Source organism: Pinus tabuliformis, chromosome X, assembly GCF_031772625.1.
Source record: "Pinus tabuliformis cultivar Carrire ecotype Pingquan chromosome X, CPIR1, whole genome shotgun sequence".
Classification (NCBI taxonomy): domain Eukaryota; kingdom Viridiplantae; phylum Streptophyta; class Pinopsida; order Pinales; family Pinaceae; genus Pinus; species Pinus tabuliformis.
Window position 1 is genome coordinate 185631324 of NC_142308.1, and position 23285 is coordinate 185654608.

Below are 23285 nucleotides of genomic sequence, written 5' to 3' on the forward strand. Positions count from 1 at the left end.
TGGTGGTCTTTATTTTCTGACATTATTTGATGATTATAGCAAGAAAATATGGGTGGATTCTCTCAAAAATAAATTAGATACTTTCTCAAGATTTGAAGAGTTCAAAGAAGAAAGAGAAAAGGAGAGTAGAAATTCTTTGAAAGTACTCAGATCTGATAGAGGAGGAGAGTACAACTCCAATGATTTCAAATATTTTTGTCAACAACAAGGAATCATAATGCAAAACACAACAAGATATACTCCACAACAGAATGTAGTAACAAAAAGGAAAAATGAGTTAATTGAGAAAATGGCCAGGTGTATGCTTCGTGAGAAGAAGTTGTCAAATAATTACTCGGCTGAAGCAGTCTCCATGGTAGTGTATGTTCTCAACAGATCTCCAACAGCCAGTCTCCAAGATACAACACCTCAAAAAGCATGGGATGGTAAAATGGTAAATGTATCTCACTTTATAATTTTTCGATCGATAGTTTTTTCACATGTTCTTGAGTAGCTAAGAAAGAAGCTTGATGATAGGAGTGAAAGATGTACTTTTGTAAGATATAGTGAGCAGTCAAAGTCCTATATACTTTACAATCCAATTACCAAGAAGTTTGTTTTAAGCATAGATGTAAACATTTTTTAAAATAAACCTTGGTTTGATCATGTTGATGAAGCTTCAAATCAGTCTTTTCATCAATCACAACCACCAATGTTTCAGGTTGAAGAAGAGGCAGACCATTCTGAAAATGGTACATCTTCAAGCAGTCCACCAGTGGTTCAACTTCTTCAGAGGAAAGTTAGAAAACAAGAAGTATCAAAGAAACATATGAGGAGGGGCATGAATTTGACCAACAAAATATGTTTTCATTTATTTCATATCAACCAATTCAATTTGAAGAAGTAGTTAAAGAAAAACATTGGGTTGATGCAATCAACCAAGAAATTGCTGCCATAGAGAAGAACCAAACTTGGGAATTAGTTGATCTCCCAAGAGGAAAAACTAAAATTGGTGTAAAATGGGTATATAAGACCAAGCTGAATGAAAATAGAGAGATTGAGAAACATTAGGAAACACTGGTTCCTAAAGGATTCTCAAAACAGTTTGGTGTCGATTATGGTGAAACCTTTGCTCCAGTAGCAAGCTTAGACACTGTCATAACAATTTTGTCCACAGTAGCTTCACACAAATGGAAAGTCTATCAGTTTGATGTAAAATTTGTCTTCCTAAATGCCATATTGCAGGAAGAAGTTTATGTAGAGAAACCTCCTGGTTTTGAAGTTACAGGACAAAATCATAATGTATACAGATTAAAGAGAGCTTTGTATGGTTTGAAATAAGCTCCAAGAGCTTGGTACACTCACATTGACACCTATCTCATCAAAATTGGTTTTCGCAAAAGGAGCCATGTGCCAACTTTGTATAACAAAACTCATCAAGGTAAAATTATTATTGTATATCTTTATGTATATGATCTTCTTTATACCATAAATATGATGTTAGAAGACTTCAAAGAAGAAATGAAAATAAAGTTTGATATGACAGATCTGTGGGTCATGCAGTACTTCTTAGGCATTGAAATTCATGAATCTACTAATGGCATGTTTGTTGGTCAACAAAAATATGCCACTGACATGATCCAAAATTTCAAAATGACCAATTGTAAACTAGTTGATACACCAATTTCTCAAGCCACAGAGATGAGCAAAGAAGATGTAGCACCACAAGTTGATCCCACATTGTAGAAATGTCTAGTTGGTAGTTTTTTATATCTCACTTTAACTAGACCTGATATTATGTTTGCAAGAAGTTTTGTCTCGATGTTTATGTAGTCACCTAAGCTTTATCATTGGAATGTTGCGAAAAGGATCTTAAGGTATATTGCAGGCACCATAGACTATGGTTTGTTCTATACACATTCTGAAAATTGTTCACTTTCAGGTTATATAGACAACGATTATGTAGGGAGTTTAGATGATCACAAAAGCACCGCATGGTATGTTGTTCATGTTGGAACCAATCTGATTTCATGGACATCCAAGAAACAGACAATTGTTTCAATATCTTTTGCAAAGGCAAAATATGCAACAACAAATTTAGCAGCTTGTCAAGCAATGTTGTTGAAAATATTATTGAAAGATATTTTAAATGTTCACAAAGAGCCAACTCTAAATTACTGTGACAAGAGTTCAACAATTTCTTTATCAGAAAATCATGTTTTCCATAAAAAGAGCAAGCACATTGACACACGTTTTCATTTCATCGTGTGCTTGTCAATGATCGGGACATAGTACTTGCTTTTTTGGTTCCAAAGATTAGCTTGCAGATATTTTCACAAAGCCATTGGACAATAATGTATTTGAATTTCAAAGAGAGAAATTAGGCATTGTAAGTACCTCTACATGTAACAGTGGAAATTAGGAGGGGATGTTGAGATATTAATCTCACGGTCTGCTAGGTGTCATTGTATTGATTCTCTTGTGCGCTAGGTGTCATAGACAATTTAGTTTTACTTGAGTGCTATTCCATAGATGTCGAGTTCTACTTCAGTAATGTATTATTGATATTTAAAATGTAATCTATTTAGCTATTTTGAAAATTGAAAAGAGCAATCTCTTCTCCACTTTTCATTTTCCATTCTTTATGAACTTATTTACCCCTAAATCTCTTAAATTGAAGTATTGAATAGTCATAGTTAAGGGAAAGTGTTAAAGTATAATTAATCGCGCATGCATATCATTAGAAAACCTAAATCTTTCTTGAGAGTCTTGATCTCCGACAGGATATCATGTCTGAGAAGTTTAGCCATACATTCACTGGAATACAGAAATCCATCAAAACTATATGTTTCATGTTTGGCCAAATTTAAACACAATATATATCTAACAAAAATGGGACATTTAGACAGGGAGTGACCCGTGTCAAGCTCAACCATCCTTATTTCCATTGAGAGTTCCGCCATATATATACACGTCAACAGAGAACGATAGATTTTGCTGAGCAATATGGCCGAATTGCCAATCGAGTGAGTTCAGGGGTCAGTCTCCCGTGCATTAGAGCTATCATCCTTTGAGTCATCTCGGACATTTGTCCACATTGGTACTCGTTGATTGGCTACTTATATCTTCCTCTTATGCTATCTCGGATCTTAACTGTTGTCAACAATAGTCCTCCTTGTTAGTTAATTGTCGACTCATATCTCCCTCTCATGCCATCTCGTATCTTATGTCTTGTACTTGCAGTCTGGAGTGGATAGTTATGCATCAGCAATGATGGCCCTCCTCGTGGCCAGCCAGAACATGCTTCACGAAAGCCTGGTTTTCGTATTAAATGCTCAGAATGAATGCCGTGATTGCATTATAGCACAAGGATAACGATGCCATTTGTACGATTTCATTACGAAACGATTACAGCCTAAACGAAATCTTTTTGGTACCAACTGAAGCTTATCCTGTAAAACAGCTTCGTTCCTTATGATTTGTCTGGCGAGCCTTGTTGCTGGAGTCTACGAACCCAGCCAGCTTGTTCGGATAGTATTTTCAACCTTCGAAAGCTCTGGGTAATTTTGTAATTGAAATGCTGATGTTCATATTTCAAAAGCATAAAAACATCGAATTATGAAATTATTTCGGAATCGGACAGTCAGAAGAGATCAAACAATTCACTTTTCCCGTAAAAATCTGCAACCCAAATAAAAATGCCCAAATGTGCTCGATCGAATATGGCCATTTGAAAAATGTGTCTGATCGTTCAATATGCAAATAATCCATATAGAAACATTCATATTGTTGGCGAATGGACAATTTTATACTTATTCACTCAAAAGCAAATGTGACAGATCGTACAATATGCAAATAATGAAATAATTATTAAAAGTATTCGGTAAAAGGTCGAAATGGAAACATAAACGCACATTAAATCGAAATGGAAGAGTTGAAAGGCAGTGAAATGAAAGCGAATGGGAAAAATGAAATGCATCAGAAATGGAGATAATCTCCGAAGTTAAAGCATAAATCGTAAAGCACGTGTTTTTTTTTCTGTAAAAGCCTTGGGATTCGATGGACAATATACTTCATCGCACGACTCTCCACAATATATGTTTTTTTTTATAGGAAATGTAATAACATAGTTTCGATATTGCAATTTTTTTGTAAACACGAGAATAGGTCATTTGAGAGGTTTCATGTTTTTAATTTTTAATGAATATAACATGTTTTTAATTTTGAAAATATTGAGATAAGTTCCATTGCTCGAAGTAACTAATATGTAAATTTAAAGTCGTTAAGGCATTTATTGCTATCATTAAATATTAACAAATTTGAGTAGTTTAGCTAATAGACTAAATAACTCTTTAATACCAAAAAAAAATTATTTGTCTGTTACACTCTTTATTATATGTTTTTTTGTTTTGTCTATTAGTGAAATTATTCTATTAACATTTAATATCAAATATTTTTAATTTCTTTTTAAGTGATGAAAGCTTTATTTATATACCAATTAATTTAATAAAATAAAATAAAATTTGTACATTAAAATATAATTAATATATAATATAACAAAGTGAAAATAAATATGATTTTTTGAAATATTTTAAATTTTATATACAAACTAATTATCACTCAAAATTTTAAATAAATAAATTAAATAAATTATATATATATATATGAATGAAATAATAGCTTGTATAATTTCAAATAAATAAATTATATATATATATATATCAATGAAATAATAGCTTGTATAATTGAGCCTAGAAGCTCATGAGAGATGTGTAGAGTTTGTACATTTGTTCATTCAAAATAAAAATAAAAAATATTTTCTAAATAGAAAAATAATGTTGGCTATAATAAAAAAAATAATATGCTATAACAAAAAAATATGTCTCTAAGATGTTTAAACCTTAAAATTTTCAAAAATATTTCAATAGAAGATTTAATGTTGGCTATAATAAGAAAAAATGAATATGCATAATAGAAAAAATGTGTCTGTAAGATGTTAGATCTCAGACTTTTGTGATCCATATTGTAGATAAATGTCTTTCAGATTAATCATCTCATTAGTGTTTGGAACCAACTAATGGGGTTCAACCTTAGGAGAAGGTGAAAAAATCATACAATCTTTAAAAATAAATAGCAGGGATGCATCATAGCCTAGGGTCACTCATTGAAAAACTAGCCGTTAAAAACTAACCATTGGACAATAGTTCGATAGGTAAATAGAAATTCTAAAAAGTTAGAATGGAATTATTTGATATTCTAATTTTAGTTATAAATTATTTAATATTTTAGTTATTCCAAATATAGTTATAAATTAGTTGTTATTATAAATAATAGTAATAAGTTATTAAGAATGTTAGAATAAGTTCTTAATAAAAACAGGATGGGAGATTATATAATAATAAAATAAAAATAGTTGTTATATATAATTTTAACTAATAATCACGTTATAAGGTTAAGCATAGAATACAAAATATTCTAAAGGGATAGGAACTATTTATTATTATATATTTAGTTATAAATTAGTATTGTTAAGAATACTCAAAAAATTAATAAGATGGTTAAGAATAACCTATAAATATTACTAATAACAATTGTTAGGAGATTATAAAAATATTAAATACTAATGAGGTTTAGATCTAAAATGTTATATACTATTAAGAATATGGTAAAGAGGAGTTAATATTATATGTTAATGAAGCAATGAGGAGTTAAGAGATAGATTCAAAATATTATATGCTAATGAAGCAATTAAGAGCTTAGTAGTATATATTAATTTTGTTAAAATAGGGTGAGAAAATGAATAAAGATAAGGGATAATATATGTTATGAATATACAAAGAAAAGTAGAGGAGAGAATTTACTTTAAAATAAAGTACTTAGGAGCTTGAGAATAATTATGTTCAATAATAATAAGATAAAATATATGAAGAGAAAGGGAGGGAGGAGGGACAAAAAATACAAGGACAAAGACGAGGATTATACGGAGAGGGTTGGAATCCAACTCTTACTTAATTTCCAACCATTGTCTATGTGAGGATTTATAGCTTGCCTTTCAATTTCGATTACCTCCCTAAGCTTCCTATGGTGGAAATGATCAACCTTAGCAATGACTCTGGAATCCTCAATACAGACATGGTGTTTTGATTTCCTCGCATGCTCAGCCATAGCCGAAGAGTAGGAATGATTGTGCCTTATGTCTACAACTTGCTCATGGATCCTCTAGTTAATTAATCACCTCGTTTCTCCAATATAAGGAATACCGCAAGAGCATGGAACCACGTAAACTCCTTTCATGCCCTTTGCGTCGATACGGTCCTTAACCAAACTAAGAGAATTTCTAATGGTACTCAGAAGTTTGAATGAAGAGGAAACATTATTCCTTCTAAGGATATGGAAAATCCTATCTGTGATGCCTTGAATAAATGGGAGATGAACCTTCGAGATAGGACCAACACAAGCAGTTGTAACTCTATGTCCTTTACAGGCTCTTTGAAAGGCCTTGAGGCTCTGAGTTTTGTTGTGCCCATTATTTTTAAGAACTTCAAGGAGATGAGATTTATCTTGCTCTAGGTGGATTTCATGAGATTCTCAAAGCCCGGGTAGCCAAGGTGCTGAGAACACCAAATTTTTTAGCAGGAAAATGATGAAAGCTAGCATGAATATATTGTTACGTGTGAGTTTTTTTTGCGAAAATCATGGTGAGAAAGTGAACCACCATTCATTCTAGAGAGGAGAATGTCAAGGAAAGGAAGGATCCATCCACCTCAACTTCCATCGTGAACTTGATGGATTCATATTGGGAATTAAGATGGTTTAGAAACAGATCTAACTTCTCACGACCATGGTGTCTATAAGTTTTTTATATCTTAAACTTTTCAAAAATATTTCAACAACAGATTTAAATAAACTATTTGAATATCTATATTAACTAATTTATGCCGATATATATATATAATTGTTAAAATAAAATATTATAACGTTGTAAATAAGAAAACAAGGTTTTAGGGTTAAAACATTTATTCGGTCCTCTATATACTCTATTTAGCATTTAAATATGCAATTTAGATCATGAAATTTCTCACTCGAAAGAAATTTGTCACTGAAGAAATTTAATCCCTCTCAGTCTATTAAATCGATATTGAAGATAGAATATTTAAAAAAATGCGAAATATTCCGAACTAGTTATATCAATTCGAAAGTCATTATTTTTAGATGATTTTGAAAAGAAAAATAATACAGGATATGTATGCCATGAAAATACCTATCCCATCATAGTAGGTCTCGATTTTCATGCCTACGTCATCAAATTAAATATGGAAATTCAGGCGAGCCACATGTTTATTCTTATCCAAGTAGGTTTGTAATATCTAGCGACTGCTATCTTCTATGTGGAAAGGAAAGCCGTGTTTGAAGTGGAGTCCTATATTTTTAGAGTCTACATGTAGGTTGGTAATATCTAGGGAGGCTATCTTCCACATGTTTAATCTTATCCAAGTAGGTTGGTAATATATATAAAGTGTTATCTTCTATGTGGAAAGGAAAGCCCTGAGTCCTATATTTTTAGAGTCCAATTGGACCTCGAGTTGGCAAGTTTATAATATGACTGTTCATCTAGAAGCTGTTAAAGAGAATTATGGCCTTAATATATGATAAAATTACCGCCGCCTACATGGCGGCTTTATAAACATACATGTACTAGCCAAGAGAATGAACAGTTTTTAGGCGGGTCCACGCACCTGAAATTCGTCACACCCTCAGTACTTTCAGGGTGTCATCGGACTTATATAAGAGCAAGTAAGACAAGAGGGAGTTTTATATTTGTGTCGTAATCTTCCCGTTTAGAATAACAATTTCATGGCCACAGAAAACTCTCTGAAAAATAAGACCCCACGAAACCCATCGACAAATAATGATGGTTTGCTGGCTACCGATTTGCTGGCGCTGGCGCGGGCGTCGGTTAACACCTAGATGTTTTATATGTTTTATTCGCTAACTGTCCGAGTTTCATTAGCGGTTATTATTGGTGACTCGTTTGTATAATTCAATCGATTGTTTCGGCTTTCCATTAAGGCAGTCAGTTTGGAGAAAGCGGTGAGCTCGCTCGGATGGCAATGATGGTGCCACAGCAAGTGCGTGTACGTTATAAGTATTGCATCCCTTCCCATATTTTCTCATCCAATTTTTTCTACTCTCGACTTGTGTCACTACTACATCAAGGGCACTTTTGAGACATTTTTTTAAGACAAAAGAAATCTTTTGTCTCAAAAACTCATTTTTTATTTTAATTATTTTACATTAAAAATTAATATCAATTGATTTGTCTTAAATATAGACTTTAAGACAAAAATAGGTTGAGACAAAAATATTTTAAGACAAAATCTTATATTTAAGACAAAAATAGATTAAGACAAAAATATTTTAAGACAAAAGTAGTTTGAGACAAAAATATTTTAAGACAAAACTTTATATTTAAAACAAAAATAATTTAAGACGAAAATATTTTGAGACAAAACTTTATATTTAAGACAAAAGTAGTTAGAGACAAAAATTCAAAGACAAAACTTTATATTTAAGACAAAAATAGTTTAAGACAAATTATTTTAAGACAAAAACAGTTTAAGACAAAATCATTTTAAGACAAAACTTTATATTTAAGACAAAAGCATTTTGAGACAAAAATATTTTAAGACAAAACTTTATATTTAATACAATGACCATTTTCGATCAAACCTACGTTTAATACGATATTTCACTTCGAATGAAAATGGAGGGCAGCGCTGAGTTTCATGGTGATCTGCATGTGCGTTCTGAACTGGAGCTCCCGCGCCTTTGCTTCCTCTGCCCCTGTAGCCCTCTGCAGGCCCCCTGCCTGGCAGCCCCTGCTGCTGGGCTCTCAATCCTTCCCGGCATCCCCACAATCGGGCTCTACCTCCCTCCTCTGACGAGTGCTGCTGGTGGCATAGCATCTGCATCTTGGTTTTGTGATCATAGAGGAGCATAGCTGCCGCCATGAGTGCGCCTGGGGGTGGGGAGCCTTCTCCCACCCCACCAATCTCTTTAGTAGAAGCATTTAGAAGATTGCTCTCGCAGAAAGGGAAGAAACATTTGATTCCAAAAGTCCTAAAATTTATCAAAAAACTGGAGGAAATTCCTGAGATCACCCTGCCAGAAGACCAACCGATAAAAATCGCCCTAGCCCTGGCTGATAGAGGGTTGGTAGGACAATTTATGGGACGTTGGCCCTCTACAAAAACAACAGATGACTGGATCCAATGCAACTGGAGGCCCCAACTGGAAAACAATGTGATCTGTTATGTTGTCGAAAGAGGGTATTTCATTTTCTAGTTCACCTCCAAAGAAGATCGAAATTTGGTTTTCAGAAACGGTCCATATTTTATGGGAAATCAGGGTCTGTATCCTAATGAGTGCACCCCCAACTTCGATCCCTTAATTGATACCCCTAAAGAGGTCCCAGTCTGGGTCCGGCTTCCTAATCTTCCGATCCATTGCTGGAGCTATCACACCTTGCAGAAGATTGGAAATGGCCTAGGCCATTTCATTGACAAAGTAGATAACAAGGGCCAATATACCTGCGCAAGAATCTGTGTGGAAGTCGATCTGGAAGCTGGACTACCCGAAGCGGTAAAACTTACAGTCAGAGAATGGCATCACTATCAAAAATTGGATTACGAGCAACTGCCTTTCAAATGCAGAACCTGTCACGAACATGGACACTTCCAACGAAATTGCCCAAAAGCTCCAACCGGGGACAAAGTGGACGAAGAAGGATGGAAAGAAATCAAAAAGGGCAAGGCAGTCCCAAAACCAACTGAGAAGAAAAATTCAGGGCCATTGGTGAAGCCCCGACCTAAACCAAAAGCCAAAGAAGTTCCAAAAGAGGGTTCTTCCTCTGGGGTAAAGACAGATGCCATTGGAACCCAAGAGGAACCAGAAGACCCATCGAAGAAAGTGAAAGAAGCAGAGGCAAAGTCAAATCTTCCTCCATCAGAGGATGAACAAGGGGAAAAAGAAGAAAACGAGGAGCGCATCAGTCTGGGCTCTGATTTTGAGGGAGATTCAGAAGATGGAGTCTCAGATTCAGATAGCTCCCAAGTCACTCCTATCAAGTCGGCCAGGGGTCAAAAGTCCAAGAAGAAACAAAGAGAGGAACAAACTTACCTTGATGTTCTCCAAGGCTCTCAGAAAACTCTAAAAGGAAAGATGAATACTAGATCTAGGCGCAATCATGGTCAAGCTCCAAAAGAAGCCACAACCTTCCAAGCTAGTGAATAATGAAATACGTCTCTTGGAATTACAGAGGGTTAGGAAGTAGGTTGAAAGAAGAAGCTCTGAAAGACATTGTAAGGATGTACTCGCCTGAAATCCTTCTCATCCAGGAGACAAAACTAGAGGACCTTCTACTCCTCCAAGAAAGCAAAGCATTCTGGCATAAAGGCCAAGGGAGAGCAGTTAGCGCTAGAGGCGCCTCTGGAGGGATTGCCTCTTTTTGGGACAGCTCCAAATATGATTTAATTCACGAAGAATGTTGCCCCCATTGGCTACTCACTAAGCTCCTCCATAAAGAATCTGGCCGCCAAGTAATTATATTCAATCTTTATGCTCCGGTCTTACCATCTGAGAAAAAATTTTGTTGGGACTCGCTCCAGTCCTATCTTTTCTTGCACAACTGAGAAAATATTATTATTGCAGGTGATCTGAATGTTACGCTAGCTGCATAAGAGAAAAAGGGGGGCTCGCTAGTCAGGGACCCAGCTAGAGAATGGGTTGAAGACCTCATTTTAGATTGGGAATTGGAGGATATCAAGCCCACATCTGGGAAATTAACCTGGTCAAACAAAAGGATAGGCCCCGACCACATTGCTACTTGTCTGGACAGATTTCTAGTCCAATCCTCCTTCTTGACTTGTGGTCTAATGGCCACCTCTAAAATTCTGCCGAACTACACCTCTGACCATAAACCCATTCTGCTTGAGCTCTTGTTACACAGTAATTTGTCACTGTCTCCCTGTTAGTCACCCTACTGTGTCAGGAATTCACAATAATCAAGTTCATGCCTTCTGAACTGGCCAAAAACCCATTTTTCCAAAGTTTTCCTCATCAGCGCGTCTGTTTCTAAAATATCCGCGATGACTAGCGGCTCGTAGTGTATTCAGTGCACTGCCAGCGCGGAAGCACATCACTTTTCCGCGCTGGTCGCATTTTATGAGCCAGCGCACCTCTCCTTTGCATTGAGTCGCGCTGACATGACTTTCCCAGTTATTGAGGCGCGACGTCAGCGCGTCAGTTACCTTATAATCTACGTTGATCCTGTTTGGGCGAATTTGTTCCAACAACCAGCCTTCCAGATAACTCCAGGCTTGGTTGTTGGCTTTGTGGGTATCGACTCCCTTCTATGGCATGACTGTTCGACCCTTTGCAACCACTTCCCTTGAAGATAAGCTCATCCTTCCACCCTTTTAGGAGGCTCCTTCTCCTATATAAACTTCCACCATTACCATGAGCAGCTAGTTTGGAATAGCTTGGATTGTATAGAGCTTATAGTGCCCAGATTGCTGCTACTATAGGTATTTGGTGTGCTAGGTGTGGAAGTGATTGATTGCTTAGGGAAGGTTGTTTTGTGTTGCTTGTGTGAGAGAGAGAGTTGCTTTTCTTGGGAGAATCATTTGCAAAGGTGAATGCTTGAGACACTTGCTGACCGGCCCCTCCTGAGAAGGTTACCGACGTCAGAACATTTGGTTGTACTCTTCTCTGTTTGATTAATAATAGATGACTGCTATTATTGTTCCATTCTCATTTGTCTATGCAATGGTTAAATGTGAATTACATCTTTTCTGACTGATGTATGGTTGCTTTTATTAGATTTCACGCTTGTGTTTGTTTCCTCTTCGTGTGTGCAGGTGTCTATTCGCGGAGATCGCGAAGGATCGTGACCAGCCAAAGCGAGGGAGCGAAGGCGGCATCTCTTCGTCAAACGACAGCGCTAGAATCCAAGTAGGTGCTCTTTACCTCTTGTTTAATTGCAATTAGGAACATGCGTAATAGCATTGACTGATTGTTGCTAGACCCTTGCTGGGCTAGTAGGGATCGCCTCTATTCGTAGAGGGGATTTACCTCTCCAACAATTTCGCGACTCCGTTGGGGAACATCCTTTTGTCTCTTGTGTCCACTTTTTGTGCTTGAGTTTGATTTTTCTCTCTTTTCGAGTTTTGGGGATTGTTTTTCTGCTTGTAGCCTTCCTGGGTCCATCTGGGAAGTGTCTTGACTGTTAAAAGACTTTCTACCTTTGGTTTGGGAGTTTTCTGCCTTGATTCTACTCGTTTTCACCTTTGTCGCGGTTTAATTCAGAACAGATGCGCTGACGTCGCACCCCTGTTTCTTTGTTATCCTTGTCATCGCACCTGCACAATAAATAGTCGCGCTGACCTCGTTCTTAGAGATAGCGCGCTTTATCCGTGTGCTTCCGCGCTGACGTCGCACACCTGCTTCTTTGTCCTCCCTGTCATCGCGCCTGTGTGATTAATAGTCGCGCTGACCTCGTTTTTCTGAGACAGCGCACTTTATATGTGTATTTCCGCGCTGACGTCGCAAAGTTGCTACAGGCCTCCTCCTGTCAGCGCCGAGTTTCTGAAGGCTACCCGTGCTGATCCTGTAGAATTCATTTTTGTCCGGAATAGCCTCCTGAACTTGTTGCTTTAGCTTTCCCCTCTTCTCTCCACTTGGTTTGTGACTTGTTTTTCATTACCTGAACTCTGAGCTGCTTGTTTGCGAAGTATTGTTCCACAGGGTTTCGTTTTTTTTGCTCATCTTTCGGTTTTTGCAAATACCTTCCTCTTTGCTTTCGCTGCTTGGTTTGTATTTCCGCCATCACTTTTACAACTGCTGGATTGTGTTGAATCTCTATTTGACTGGTTGTAACTCTTATCCTTCGGGTGTTTGCCTTTTTCCTTTGATTTCGCATTCTAGCCCTAGGGCATCTAGCGACCGTGTGTGTGTCAAACCTTCCGTAAGGATCTTGTTCTCTTGTTTGACCAGCCAACTTCAGATTTGTTTTTGCACTCGTTCAGTGATTGTTGAAGTGTTGTTGGTCGTGTTTCCGAGTGGTTTTCACTTCCTCCTTGTTTGAATCCTTGCTTGTCTTACCGAGCTTAGATCACATAGCTCGTGCGGAACTTAGTTTTCCCTTTGATTTGGAAGCCTTTGTTGGATGTTTGGGAACTTTGTGTGCTTTCATTGAGTGATTTGCTTGGTGTTCCGGTTCCTCCAAATTCATTTAGATGCTCTGTGCCATTGGAAGAAAATCAAACTAGTAGCTTTGCTTTTGAGAATTGAAAAGGAAAAGAACATTTCATTGATTTGCATTTTCAAAAGAAAAAGTTTCCTTTCCTTGCCTTTAGCTGCATTAGGATTGTTTGATTGCTTGTGTTCGTTTTGTTTGATCGAAATCTCTTTACCCTTTCATAGCTAGAATTCATCGAACAAAATGGTTTTCTTTGGCATGTAGTTTGCATCTAGGTAATTGTGAGAGAACATACGATAGGACCTGAAATCGAAACTTAATTTCAAGATCAACTATAAAATGAACTGAATGAATCTAAAAACGCATTGGAACTAAACGCAAACATCTAGAGGTCTAGGTTAGAGACGTGTTCCGGCGTCTTTAAACATAGTCACTATTGTTTCACATTATGGTTGGGTGATTCCTCCTTCTGTGACTCGATAGTGGTCTAACACGGACTGCGCTCCCACGTACCGTCGCGTATATAGGGAGACCCCACTAGGCTTTTATCCTTTATCCATAGGAAGCTGAGTCTGCCGCCTTGTGAACCGTAATGCACCGAACACACCATTCGGGAAGATTGGCTGCAGTACGGAAAGTCCTTGGCTCTCATATGATTGCTGAGGTGTATAAGCAGTTTTATGGGTCGCTTGGTAAACCTTATACCTAGAGTCTCCAGAGCAGTCACTTTTGATCCTTTTCGGACTCCCTAAATGAAAAGGTGCCTGTGAGCGTCTTGTCACTTCGTGCTCATTAAACATTCGAAGGAGACTGGAGTCATCTTTTCGTCCTTTTCTCGACTCTTGAAACATGAAAAGGTCAAGTTTGGTTCTTGTGTCTTAAAATTTATTCGGCCACGATAACATCACCTGGTTAGATCTTCTATGCGTTAGCTTGAGTAGGTTTCGTTTTCGTTTGCTATGGAAAATTTTCCAGGATTCACTAACCCAGGGTCCCCCTCTGATGGGAATCCAGGACAATTCCCTCCTCTTGGGAATGTTGGTGCTCCGTATATGGCGACGTTGTCCCTCCCAGGGTTAACTGTCGGGTTGCCTGTGTGGTTGTTTTCGACCTCTTTGGTCCCTACCGTATCGGCTGTTAGTCCATCAGTCCCTCCACCTGAACAACGTCATGTTGATCCAAAGGTGGATCTCTCCCCTTCGACGCCTACTTCTACGTCGTCCTCTTGTACTTCGCCTGGTGAAATTCTCGATGTGAATAACCAGGTGGCTAAGAAGAAGAAGAGGAAGACCAAGAAAAAGAAGTCCCCTAAGGGAGAGCCTACGCACACAGTCCCCCTCTCAAGTCCAGCTATCCACTCCAGTACACCAGAAGTCGGGTCACCTTCTGCTCCTCCGCGGAAGGTTAAGTTTCCTTGTCGATTATGCAGGGAGGACCATCTGCTTCGTGATTGTCCTGGCATTCCCAGGGTATTAGAAGTTTGGTCCCACGATCCGGCCTGCCCTTCATCGTCCGCTGAAGATCATGGCGATGCTACCTTATCAGTTGGGAATGGTAAGGAGAAAGGGAAGACTCGAATTCCCTGTAGACTTTGTGAAGGCAAGCATCCCCTTCACCTTTGTCCACTCATGGATAAAGCCTCTGCTGTGTTGGAAAGTCTTGCTGCTCCTCCGAATCCATTTCCCGCTGGTTATCAACGTCTTTCCACGGCTGTAGATCGCGCCCCTATTGACAAAGAGATCGTTTCGGATTCCTCTCTTGTCCAGGCCTCTCTTCCCGAACCTGGCTGTTCCCAGCCTGTTCCAGACCCGTCATTGGTCGGAAAGGGTGTTGATTCGAGTTCACCTCCTCTCAAGCACCCTGTTTCGGAAGAGCAAAATTCTCATGTTCTTCTCGTCTCGTCAAATTCTCCGGAGCCTGATAATGGTGTTCCTATCCCAATCTCTCCAGAGGATTCAGAGTCGGTTCTTTCCGAGCAGGGGGGCAACCATATGGTTCCCCCACCAAGTAGTTCGGTCATTTCCTTCGATTGGAGTCGTTTGACTACCCCTCCCCTTCCATCCCATGTGCCTTTCTGGGTCACCGCCTATGCCTGCAATAAGGCGCTTCCTGGCACTGTGTTAGATGAAGGAGCATCGATTAGTCTTATGCCCGTTACTACTTGGCGAGCTTTGGGTTCCCCATCGCTTGTACCTGTCACACCGCATCTCACCGCGTTTGACGGAGGAATGAGTCAGCCATTAGGGATCCTTCCGAAGTTTCCTATTACTTTGGGGGGCAAGACTGTCTATATAGACATCTCAGTTACCCAAGGTTCTTTAGACTTCAGTCTTCTCCTTGGTCGTGACTATGTGTATGCCATGGGAGCCCTTGTTTCTTCACTTTTCCGTGTGGTCTGCTTTCCACACGATGGAAGAATAGTGACGTTCGATCATTTATCGTTCGTTCGTCCACAAGCCCCTCCGACGCACTCATCCTTCCCTCCTGGTTTTCATCCACAAGTTGCATCTGCCTCACCGCAAATCAACTACGTGGCCACCTACCCCGTGCCCTTACCCAGTGATGACACCATCGTGCATAGTGTCCTGAGGGCATTAGGTCCTGATTTCCAAGATGTCGGCCTTCCCTCCGGAGCCACTTTCTTGGGGGCCTCCACTTCCCATTCATTATGATGAAGTCTAGATCGGAGCATAGTTCCTGATCTTGTGTCAAGCTCCTTAAAAAATGAAACAAGGGCTATGAGGATAGTTCTTTTACTGTGTCAACCTCATTAAAAAATGAAATAACTCCCTTTCCAAATCGAGTCTTTTGATCAAGTTCTCGTAAAATACAAGTCGAGCCTTTCATAGATCTCGAGAGTGAACCTTCATTCCATCCACTTTGTTGAATGCAATGAAGCTTGGGGGGCATGTACCTCGATTTGCGTCATTATGCTGGGGGCATGCGAACTTATAACAAGCATAGTTTTTCGTTTCAAGCTTGTGTAAACATGAAACCGAATCCAAGCAAAGTTCTCCATGGTTCAAGCTTGTGTAAAAATGAACCCATACCTGATTTACATCCCGTGATTTCCTTTTATCTGCTAAATTCTGCTAGATGAGCCTTGGTTGTTTCATTCCATCGCCACCATCTCTTTGGCCGATCATATGCTTTCACCTGGTTGTTTTTCCTTTCCTGAGGAACCGCAACAATGAGAGGTTTTATTAGCCAGCCTCTTGACCATTACATGTTTTGAGCAGTTCCACCATTTCCGGAACCAGTTGCTACCTTTTATACCACTCGTTCCTCTAGGACGAGTCACCTTTAAGCTCTTTTCTGACTCGTAAAATGTGAAAAGATTGCCGAGTATTTTTCCCTTTTTGACTCGTTAAAGAGAATAAAAATGGAGGTCTGCTTTCAGCTCTTTTCCGACCGTTTAAAGATGAAAAGATTGCCGAGTTTCCCCTTGACTCGTTAAAAATAATGAGAGGCGGTCGCCTTTAAAGCTCTTTTTTCGACCGTTTAAACTAAAAAGATTGCCGGGTTTTTGTCGTTTCGAACTCGTTATTGGCTCCAAAACGACGTGCTTCTGACCGCTTTTTTACTTTTTCGGGTCGAAGTTACTATTTACGAAAGGTACTCCTCGATCGAAATGGTCGGGCGGTTCTTTCGGGTATTGTTTTATACTTTTTCGGGCTCGAGAGACACAACTTTACGAAAAAGGACCCCCCTGGAGTTTCCTTTTCCGCTGTCTTTTCAAACTCTCTAAACATGAAAAGGCGCCGAGTTCTTCCTTTGTCAGACTCGTTAAAACTTAATGACATCGGACATTGTCGAAATGACACTCTCCAAGCATATGCTATCCCCGTCAAGCTTGTCACCCAAAAATAATCGGGGTACCTGCCAGAAATGGTGGGGAAAATGGAACTGTAATAATTGTCGTGTCGGCAGTATGTCGCTCTTGAACATGGCACTAGTCTGCATTCGTGTCTGGGTGGGGATATCTCATCTCGTTTCACATTAGCCTCCGTGGGTTTGGGTTACCCTGTTTTGACCTCTCATCTGCTCATTGCCCTGTCACCATGACCTCTGCTCATTTGATGTCAAATACTGCCAAATCCACCGTCGTGCCGCCAATATGTTCAAGAGAAGTTGACCTCTGCATTAGTACAACCTTCCCTTATATCTCACACAAACTATTTTACCTCTGTCTCGTGTCGATGATGTGGGAAACATTATGGCCCACCTTCGATCAAGGTCACTTCCTGTCGACTTCAGCTCATTATCCGGGAAGGTGACTTAGAGACTCCCTTCAGGTGCCTTAGAGCCTGCATGCCTCAATGGCAGGTTCTTCGTGTTCGACGTGAGGTTTTCATCATTGGCCTCTGATCGAATGATTCTGCGGGTGTTCGACACCAGCTCATTGATTCACACACCGCGGATTGTACCTATAGTACCTTGAGGGCCATTGTCATTATTGATGGTACCTCTCGTGTCTGTTAACAATTTTCATCATTGACTGGTAATCAGATGATGTTCATGCATGTTTGACTTCAGCTCATGTATTCACATGCTTGAACTTGTACTTTGTTCGGGTCAGGACGGAGCGCAAGACCCTGGATCCCTGTCTGTTATGGTCCAGGTTACGATTTTGTGGATGATCATTACATGACTCATTGATGGATGGCTGCGCCCATACCTGAGTCTTCATGGATGGCCGCGACCATACCTTATCATTATTTTGGTCTCTTTAGCTGGGTGGCTGCGTCCATTCCACAGACCTTTTCGCATGTCTTTCGGATGGCTGCGCCCATGCCTAGACTGCATGTACTTGATTATCAGAGATATTCGGTCCTTCCTGGTGGTGTTCCAGTTCGGCGAGTGTTGTAAAGCATTTCACCCCTCCCACTCTCTCGGTCTTCATGCTTTAGGGGGCATTTGTTACACAGTAATTTGTCACTCTCTCCCTGTCAGTCACCCTACTGTGTCAGGAATTCACAATAATCAAGTTCATGCCTTCTGAACTGGCCAAAAACCCATTTTTCCAAAGTTTTCCTCATCAGCGCGTCTGTTTCTAAAATATCCGCGATGACCGGCGGCTCGTAGTGTATTTAGTGCGCTGCCAGCGCGGAAGCACATCACTTTTCCGCGCTGGTCGCATTTTATGAGCGGGCACACCTCTCCTTTGCATTGAGTCGCGCTGACATGACTTTCCCAGTTATTGAGGCGCGACGTCAGCGCGTCAGTTACCTTATAATCCGCGCTGATCCTGTTTGGGCGAATTTGTTCCAACAGCCAGCCTTCCAGATAACTCCAGGCTTGGTTGTTGGCTTTGTGGGTATCGACTCCCTTCTATGGCATGACTGTTCGACCCTTTGCAACCACTTCCCTTGAAGATAAGCTCATCCTTCCACCCTTTTAGGAGGCTCCTTCTCCTATATAAACTTCCACCATTACCATGAGCAGCTAGTTTGGAATAGCTTGGATTGTATAGAGCTTATAGTGCTCAGATTGTTGCTACTATAGGTATTTGGTGTGCTAGGTGTGGAAGTGATTGATTGCTTAGGGAAGGTTGTTTTGTGTTGCTTGTGTGAGAGAGAGAGTTGCTTGTCTTGGGAGAATCATTTCCAAAGGTGAATGCTTGAGACACTTGCTGACCGGCCCCTCCTGAGAAGGTTACCGACGTCAGAACATTTGGTTGTACTCTTCTCTGTTTGATTAATAATAGATGACTGCTATTATTGTTCCATTCTCATTTGTCTATGCAATGGTTAAATGTGAATTACATCTTTTCTGACTGATGTATGGTTGCTTTTATTAGATTTCATGCTTGTGTTTGTTTCCTCTTCGTGTGTGCAGGTTTCTATTCGCGGAGATCGCGAAGGATCGTGACCAGCCAAAGTGAAGGAGCGAAGGCGGCATCTCTTCGTCAAACGACAGCGCTGGAATCCAAGTAGGTGCTCTTTACCTCTTGTTTAATTGCAATTAGGAACATGCGTAGTAGCATTGACTAATTGTTGCTAGACCCTTGCTGGGCTAGTAGGGATCGCCTCTATCCGTAGAGGGGATTTACCTCTCCAACAGCTCTCCTTGGATGAAAATCTTGGCCCCATTCCCTTTAGATTCAGTTCTCTATGGATTCATCAAGAAGGATTCCAGGAGGTGGTCTCCGAGGCCTAGAAATGGCAAGTTCATGAAGGATCCCCTTTCTTTGTGTGGGAAGAAAAAATGAGGAGACTTAAACAGGAGCTTAAGGAGTGGGCTAAAAGGTTGAAAACACCCACCGCCAAAAGAAAGGAGATGCATGACAGTTTAGAAGGCCATCAATTAACAATGGAGAATTCTGATGTAACTCAAATCCTTCTTCAAAAAGAAGTAGAGCTGTAAAAAGATCTCCATAAAGCAAGTAGGGATGAAGAAGAGTTCTCGAGACAGAAGTCCAGAAATCTTCGGTTACAGGCCGAAGACAAAAATACAAGCTACTTCCATAAGCATGCTGAAGCATCCAAGCACTTCAAAACAATAAATGAAATTCACTATCAAAACACTGTGGTTAAAGATTCTGAAGGCATAAAGCAAGCAGCCCACTCCTTCCTCAAATACCTTTACTTTGCCCTGGAAGACCCTCCTATCGATTCTCAAGCCTATCCGATTGATCTTATTCCTCACTGTGTTCAAGATTTTGACAATATTAAGCTGACTGCTTCAATCAGTATGAATGAGATTAAAGAAGCTTTGGATTGCATGGATCTGGATAAAGCCCTGGGCCCTGATGGGTTCACTGCAAGGTTCTACCTGACTTGCTGGCCTACAATTAAAAAAGACCTTCTGAGAATGATCCGTAAATCTCAGACCTGCACCAAGATTAGAGGCAGTACCAACTCACCTTCCTTGCCTTGATTCCGAAAGACAAAGGCGCCACCAATTTCAGTAGATTCAAGCCCATCTCTTTGTGTTATACAAGATTTAAGCTGATTACAAAAATAATAGCCAACCGTATTAAGAAAATTTTGTCGGTCATCATCCCTGAAATCCAAGGAGGATTCATAAAAGGGAGAAAGATTCTTGACAATATTGTGCTGGTGCAAGAAGTAATTCATTCAAGCTATCATCAAAAAGAGAAAGGCATGGTGATTAAGCTAGATTTGACAAATGCCTTTGACAGGGTGAGACATGATTTCCTGTTTTCTATGATGAAGAAATTTAGCTTCTCAAAATTTCTCATAACTTGGGTGAAAGCCTACATTGCCTCCCATTAGATAGCGCCTTTGGTTAATGGTCATTCAACAGAATTTTTCCAAGCCTCGATGGGGCTAAGAGAATGTTGCTCTTTGTCCCTGCTTCTTTACGCCATTCAAGCTTCGATGTTTAGCTTCCAGCTAGACTACTGTCAACAGATCCAAACTCTGCCAGGCCTGAGAATGGTTCACAATGTTAAAGACATAAATCATGCCCAGTTTATTGATGATACATTATTTCTTGGAGGAGTTGGCATAAATTCTGCTAGAACCTTCAAGAAGGAATTGGACATTTATAGGGAGGTTTCGGGAAGCAAGATTAACTATCTAAAAAGCACGATCTATGGCTGGAATTGCTCGATCAAAGATTTGACAGACATAACAAAGCTATTAGAAATGGAAAGAACCCTGACCTGGGAGTCATTTAAGTATCGTGGGATCCCAATCTTCAAATCAAATCCTAAGGTAGCTCACTGGATGCCCCTGCTAGACAAGCTAAAACTCAGAACACAGGCATGGGGAGCCTCATGGTTGAATAATGTTGGGAAGGTAATCCTTATGAAATCTGTTCTCATAAGTTTCCCAGTTTATCAGAACTCCATTATACTAGCCCCTAAAACCTTTATTAGTAAAGTGGATGGTCTCCTGAGAAGATTTCTGTGGGAGGGAGGGAAAATTAATGAAATAAGGCTCCATTTAATTAATTGCGACACTATTAAGAAGCCATTCTTGGAAGGAGGTCTCCAAATGCGGGATCTGGCAGCCCAAAATATTGCTCTAGGCTCCAAGCTCCTTTGGAACATTGTTTTTGGGAATCCTAGTTGGAGCAAGAGAGTTCTATGGAAAAAATATTTTCATGGGCAGCATTTGAGGTGCTTGGATCAACCTCCTAGAATTTCAAAAGGATCACCAGTTTTCAAACTCTATCTTACAGCTTTGAAACTTTTCAGGCATAAGATTTATTGGATCCCAGGTAATGGGAAAAAAATAAAAATTTGGGAAGATTCGATTCTTGGAGATCAGCCCTTGAATCGGATGGCAGAACTGGAAAATATCAAAGCTTGGCTTCAGGCCAACAATCTAGAAACCCTTTGGGACATGTCCAATTGGACAAATGATGTAGAAAGTCTATGAGATGGTTGGAATTTTGGGGAGGTCCCTCATTGGCTGGATGGTGAAGCCAATTTATTGTTGGATTTGCTCCAAGGAAAATCTCCCTTAAAAGTCTCTTCTAAGGACAAAGGAAGGTGGGGTTCTCTTTCAGGCTCTTATTCACTAGCAGAAGGTTACAAAAGTATGACGGTTTTCCCTAGCGTCCCCTTAGAGCCAACTCAATGGAAATTTATTTGGTCTTTTCCTGATCTCCCCAAAATTTACTTCTTTTGCTGGACTCTAGCGCATAAAAGTATCCTCACTGGAGATAACCTGAGGAACCGTGGAATGGAAGGTCCCTCCAGGTGCCCTGATTGTGCATCGGATGAAGAAATAGCTAACCACCTGTTCTTATTGTGCCCCTTTTCTCAATAAGTTTGGAAGGGTGTCCTGATGTTAGGACTTAACAAAATAGAGCTTCCAGGAAATATTCAGGTCCTGCTAAGAAATTGGGCCAAGTTATCCCCGTTATGTCTCTCCAAAAGAAGCCTTCTCAAGACTGGCTGGATGTGGATCCCCAAATTCACATGTTGGAAACTGTGGTTGGAGAGGAAAAACAGAATATTTAGGGAGGAGAGTTGTAACCTAATCATAATTATCACTAAGATCAAATCTCTATTGGGGGAGGCCTTAGAAACCAAACCCACCATAAGAAACGACATGATTCTAGATAGTGAGGAAGATCAATGGTTAAAAGAGCTTGTTCCAAATCATCAGAATAGATCCATTCCTCCTGCTAAAGCCCCTTCTCATTGGGAAATTCATCTAGAAGAACAGGAATTCATTAAATGGATATCTGCTTTGGATGATCACTGCCCATTCTTCGATGGGGCTTCTAAAGGTAACCTAGGAAAGGCGGGTCGTGGGGGAGTTATCTTAAGCCCAGGTGGCTCAACTAAGCTGTGCTTTGCTTGGGGTTTGGGGCATGAAACAAACAATAGAGCAGAGGTTCTTGCTCTGTGGCAGGGTCTAAATTTGGCTATCAAGAGGAATCTCCTCTCCATCTCAGTCTTTGGAGACTCCAGAGTAATTATACAGGCTATGAACTCTCAAAAGATCCCTTCTCAGGTGCAATTAGCCCCCATCCTCAGAAAAATCAGACTACTGTTGCCCAAGTTCCAAAAAATCTCCTTCTATAATGTTCTAAGGAAGTTAAACTCACAGGCGGACTTGGTAGCCAACCTAGGCTCTCTCAGGAGCAAGAGATCTATGTTAGTAAATGATGTTGAATCATACTGCAACATTCCTTAATTTTGGAGTTGTCTGGGCCTCTGTTCCTTTGAGCATTTCATTGATTCAGGTTCTCCAGACTTTGGGACCGAACCATTTTGAGCTGGCTCCTATTAGGAAACGCGGACTCATCCACAAGGGAAAATTCAGAATGCAACAGTGGCCTTTTTGATCTTTGTTCATCGTTGGAACTCACTGCTGCGTCTGGGTAGGTGTTGGGGAGTTCACGAGGGCCTCTTCAAGGCCAATTTACCACTCTTGGCATTCTCGAACACTATATAACACTCCGCTAGACATTTAAAAAAGAAAACGTAGTGATTCTTGGGATGATCTGGCACTCTGGCGCGTTGCATCTCCTCTTTGTAAGCTAGGAAGCAGAGCTACGTCATGGAAAGCAAAAGCAACGGAATTTCAAAGCACCATTCTGAAACCAAATCAAGTTCTTTTTC